The sequence below is a fragment of the Castanea sativa genome, chromosome 6, assembly GCF_040712315.1.
Source record: "Castanea sativa cultivar Marrone di Chiusa Pesio chromosome 6, ASM4071231v1".
In the NCBI taxonomy this organism is placed as follows: Eukaryota; Viridiplantae; Streptophyta; class Magnoliopsida; order Fagales; family Fagaceae; genus Castanea; species Castanea sativa.
Genome location: NC_134018.1, coordinates 5,176,501 through 5,182,500, shown reverse-complemented (window position 1 = coordinate 5,182,500; position 6,000 = coordinate 5,176,501). Strand labels below are relative to the sequence as shown.

The following is a 6,000-nucleotide window of genomic DNA, read 5'->3' as shown; positions in this document are numbered from 1 at the left end:
ATTAAAGAGCTGCATAGGGTTTGAGCTGCTCTTATGCTATAAAAATTTTATTTATTAAAGAGCTGTTTTATCCTTATTCGCAATATATTTTTATTTAAGTTAAATGAAAGTACAATAATATTTTTCTTGACCTAATAAGCATATGAAGTCTTATTCTAACTAATATAAAGCATCTTTCTTTCAAAAAATAAAATGAAAGGTATTCATGTGTGAGCTTATTCAACTGGCAAAGGACGATAAGCAATGGGAATCAACTGTAGATCTTCTTTTCTTCTAATTGCAATGCCAAAGGCCTCATTCATGTCCAAGTCTTCATTCTTCATTCCATTGGTAAGTTTCCAGTCAAAATGGTACAAAAATAGTGCAAGTGGAAGCTTAACATTGACCATAGCAAATGTTATGCCTGGACATATCCTCCTACCAGCTCCAAATGGAATATATTCAAAATTAGTCCCTTTATAATCAATAGAGCTATCAAGGAACCTCTCTGGATGAAACTTCTCCGCTTCAGTCCAATGTTTAGGATCTTCCAATTGCCCATACGTTAACAATGACTTTAGTGTTAACAGGTATATCATATCCATTAAATATACATCTCTCCCCACATTCTCTACGAAATAAGAGAGGAACAGGAGAATGCAGTCTTAGAGTCTCTTTAATAACTAAGCTTAGATATTTCATCTCATTAATGCATGTTTCATCAACCCTCCTGTTTCTATTAAAGACTTCTCTCACCTCAGATTGTGCCTTTTTCATCACAATTGGATTTTTCATCATTTCTGACATTGCCCAATCCCCGGTTGTTGCTGATGTCTCACCCCCAGCACCAAATATATCCTGAATGGAATTAGTCAACTTTGAGTTAAGCATATAGGGGGAAAAAACTATTCTGCTTGTGATGCGCGCGCACAAGGAGACACAATCTACATAAGTGACTTAGTGACACAAGATAGTTTGAAAGTTTGAAAGTTTAAACTTTGGCAAATGCTAGCCAAATACATGCAAATAGTTATTGGTTGATTTGTCTTATAGTTCGATTCAATTATTACATGTTTAGATGAAGAAAACATGGGGGAATGGAGCTATGATTTATACTAATCAAGATATACATAAGTTGAGAATTCACGTGGGAAAGCAATATATGGTTCAATTAGTCAAAATTATTAAATGATTTTATGTTAATTCAAACAAGATGCTCACATGCTGAATTATATGTGGGGAATAAAAGGACCTAAGTAAGCATTTGGGCCTTGGGCTTTATTGATGGGTGCTAGTTCGTTTTAGACTAAAAGCCTCTAGAGCTGCAGGTCAGCCCATAGGTCGAGAGTCCGAGGATTCATCCGAGGACGAATCTCTCCTTAGAAAGACCCGCGAAGACCTTGGGATTCGCCAAAAAGATCAAGGCGGTGTTCTGGACAAACTGTTGGTTAAGAGGGGGATCTAAATACCCTTTAGACACCACAGAGTGAAAGAAATATCTTAGAAAAAGGCTGCTACTTCCACATTAAAGACCCTGCACCTACCTTTCTGGCCGCATTAATGGGAAAATGACCCCTGAATAGTAGAAGTCAGCATTCTCGCTATCATTTGAAGACTTCCATAGGGTGGTGGATGGGACAGGTGTCTAATGGGGTGATTTGCGTTACACGTGGATAAGGAGGGAAGAAGGAGAAGTATTTAAGGAAGGAAGAGAGTAAAGAAAAGGGTGGTGAGACAAATACCTAGAACTGTAACCTTTGAAAGAAAAGAGAGAAATAATACATAAGTCGTCCTCGGCTTACGTCCGAGGAGGTTCATTTGCCTTATTCGTCCGTTGTTTGCAGATACGATAACATTCTAGGCTGTTCATCAAGCTTTGAATATCACTAAACTAGATTGTGAGCCCACACTCTACAAATTTCATTGTTTAAGGCTCATTGGGCCTGAGCCCACGTGTGTTTTTGGGTCCAGGCGCAATTGTGCACTTACATTATATATAATGCATATTATACATGAACTATAAAGATAATTTTTTACAATAGATTTTTTATGAACTTATAATATATATTCACGCATCGGACTCGGCATCCACTAGTATATATAAAATTAAAGATATTTGATACCTAATTTTTTTTATTAGTAAAATTTTATTCTATATTTAAACCTCATTATAATTTTTACACCCCATTCTTTTTTTGTATAATATGGGACAAAGTTTGATAACAAACTTAGTTGTAGTTTAAAACTACAACTCCACTTAATAGCAAATCTATCATTGGATTATATTTTCTTTTTATGTCCTCCATGCTTACAAAATTTCTAGACGATTAAAGTTTAATAGCTATGTCAACAATTAAATGTTTGAATTTCAAATTCTTGTAGTTTAAAATTATGCATAAAAAAAATTATAAATTGAAAGTAAATAAAATCTGATTGACACGAAATTTGACATGTGTGTAAAGAATATAAGGAACATACAGTCCAACGGTTTGGTTAGATTTTTAAAATATGTAATTATATTAATTTGTTTAGTGGAAGTTATAACTTTAGGCTATTATCGAGTTCATAGTCAAATTTTGTCCCAAAAAATATAAATCTATATAAAATATAAAAGCGGAACCTTTAACTTTTTGTTGACCACTCCCTATTGTGTTACATGGTTACATAAATTAATGTTATGTTTACAATTAAAAACACAGAAAAATGTACCTTTTTGTTTCGTACTTAAGCAACAGTTTCTTTTTTTCTTTTTTTGAGAACATTAACCAACATTTCAATACTATTTTTACAGGTGTTCAATTGCACCATTCTAGTGGGTAGTTATAAATTTTACATTTTTTTTGAATAAATTTAAATTTAACTTTATTTTTCTCCATACAAGAAAAAAAAAAAAAAAAAAAAAAAACTTCATTTAATTCTTCATGCTCTCTCTTTGTTCAGAGAACCTTTAGTTTTTACAAATTTTTTTGGGGGGTTTTAAATGCCATGTTCCATTTTAGTTTTCTTGATTCATGATATTGAGTCACATTTCTATCTTTGAAAGAAAATTTGGATTTTCACTCTAATTCTTTCTCACTGGACTCTCTTTTTTTAGATATGCCAAAGGAACTTCCAAACTGAGCGAAACCAAGAGGTCCAAGTAGAAACAGACTTTTGTTCTTTGCAATGGGCAGTGTTGGGAAAGGTAATACAAAATTTAGAGTCTACTTTTCAAACACTGTTTTCATTTGATTTTTGTTATATAATATGCATTTGCTATAAACCAAACCCAGTTGAATGCATAGACGGCTTCTGTTTTAAACTATTAATTTCTTTTATCTATATTGTATCTAAAACCTAAAGCATAGTATTTATTGTTACTCTACTCTGATTGAGCCACCTCAGCAGCCATGTCATTATCCTATTTTGTTTCTAATTTTTCGTATATATTTTTTAAAACATTTTCTCATTTAATAAGGTGACTTAAAAACTCCATTATTTAAAAATTAAAATATCTTTTAACCATTATTTTTGTTATTAATTTTCCAAAACTCTCCCTCCATTTTACCTCTTCATCTCCCCACTACTTTCTACCTTAATATCATTCATTCTCTACCATTTTATCTACCTTTATTTTGACTCTTCTTATTCTTAACATATTACTATAAATTTGACATTTTATTTTTCATTCTATGCATAGTTTTCTCACACAAAAAATGTTACTTCTCTCTCTCTCTCTCTCTCTCTCTCTCTCTCTCTCAAATTTTTTTTCATTTTTTTTATTACAACCATACTTAGGTTGATGAGCTTTTGTATTAATTAGAATTCTACTTTGGGTTGATGCAATTTAGTTTTGTGTTTTAAGTTGTTATCTTTTCTATTCTATTTGATTATTAAATATTATCCTACTGCCTTATACATATAGTATATAATAATAAAATGTTATTATATTACATAAAATGGCTTGGATAATTTGATGTTTATTATTATATTTTTTTTTACTCTTTTTTTCTTATCTTATTTTATTCAACATTAAATTCAATCACATCCTCCATACTTATGCATCACAAATCAAGGAAATGGCTAGAGACACACTTGCCTTCCTTTACCATACATTAGGAGAATCAAAATATTTGTGTGATAAAAGGTCATATCATTTATAATTTAGATAGCACTCTTTGAATGTGTCTAGGCCTGTAGATTGAGCAATTTGTAATCTTATATAGAATGGACTTTTTGAATCAAGACTAAAAAAATATGGACTACTATACATCATTTAGATGAAAACCTTTATCATAGATATATTAATTTTTTTGCCACAAATTTAAATCACGCAAACTTAATAATTTTATATTACTTGTTAGCATTGTGTCTGCTTCTTCTTCTTCTTCTCAAAAATATTATGTATCATCTTTAAAGAATGCTAACAATATTGATCTTATATAAAAATAGTAACATAAAATATTGAGAAAAAAATATTTTATATTACAGTCTAGTAAAAATGCTTTTCAAAAATTTAAAACTTTCTATTTTTCATATCATTGATATGTTTTACAGTTACCACATGTGATAACTTAAGTTTTAATATTCTTAAGTTGTTTCAGCGAAAAGAAAAAAATTAAAAAAACATGAGTTCATGTAAGGCCACCAAACTTGATAATTTGCAAACGATGGAACCATTCGCAACAATATTTTGATAGTTATATAGTTCCAAGCAAAGCAATCAAGCAAACTTTTAGTCTTCAAAAAACACATATCTACCAATGGTTAAATGTTTATTGTTAGGACATATGTGGTTCACTTGTCAAGATCATATGTCATTAGTTTATGTAATTGGCTGATCTTTTGACAAAATGCACTTTACCTCTAATTTGGTAGATTTAGGATATGTTTATTGCTTCAAGAAATTGTGTTTCAAGATCAAGTGTTGAAGCCATCAAGTCTGTCCAAGAAACAAGCTGAAGAGTGCAAGTTCATTAAAACTCGACAGCTAGCATGTGTCGAGGTTTAAAGAGCTGTTCCAGCCCTGTGGCTCGACAGCTGCTTGACAGATGTCTCGACACCTCTATCTATCGAGGTTTAAGAAAAACAGATTTTGAAGTTCTGTTTTGATTCCAATCCATGGATGTGTCTTTAGGCCTTCTTTTCTTCTAACCCTAGATATATAAAATGATTATTTTAAGAGCCTTCTAAGAGTACACAAGTTGCACAAGCATTGAGAAATCCTTATTTAAGCAAGTTGTGACCAGAGACAAAGTTCTTGCCCTAGTTCATCTCTCTTGTGAAGAAGTTGCTGTGTCTTTACACCATAGGGTTTTGTAACCAAGCATCTTCTTGATCTTCATCGTGTGGATGAATTGAAGAACTTTGCAGCCAACAACTTTCTCTAGTTGGTGATTGAAGTCGCGTACTGAGATCCACGCAATTGGTTAGTCACGTACTTGGGAGCTATGCATTGAAAGGAGAAATTGTCACTACAGAACAAGTCCAATTGGGTATTTGGGTAAGGATTCAACTGTAGGTTAGTAAGGTACTTGGGATTCCTTTACTTGTAACCGCTTGTTGTGATAATAGTGGAATTTTGGGAGTGGTGACCTTAAAATCACCTAGTGGGGTTTTTGCCGTGTAGGTTTTCTCCATTCGTAAACAAATCACCGTGTCAATTTATTTTTCGTTGCACTTTTGTTTATTGGTGATTTGTTTGTGCTACCACACACTTTGCATGTTAATTTGATTAATTAATAACTTGGCTAATTAATCAACTTAATCCATCACTAGGGGTCAATACGTTTGTGGCCTATCATTTATCTTGGGTAGTTTTAACTTTTCATATAATTTTACCTCTATATATTCATCTATTTTAATTTAGATTTAAAAAAAAAAAACTTTAATTTAGATATCAATAAGTAAACAATGAATTAAAAAAAAAATCATCTATACATATTTATCTTGTGTGGTCTACTATAATTTAGATGATTATAACTTAATAATGAAGTCTATAAACAAGGTAATTAAAACAATCATATTTCTACTATTTAAAAA

At 31.5% G+C, this 6,000-nt stretch overlaps 1 pseudogene; it reads right to left on the bottom strand.

Moving 5' to 3' along the window:
- Positions 1–215: 215 nt before the first annotated feature.
- Positions 216–6,000, bottom strand: part of LOC142638751 (cytochrome P450 71D11-like) — a 30,833-nt pseudogene continuing 25,048 nt past the window's right edge.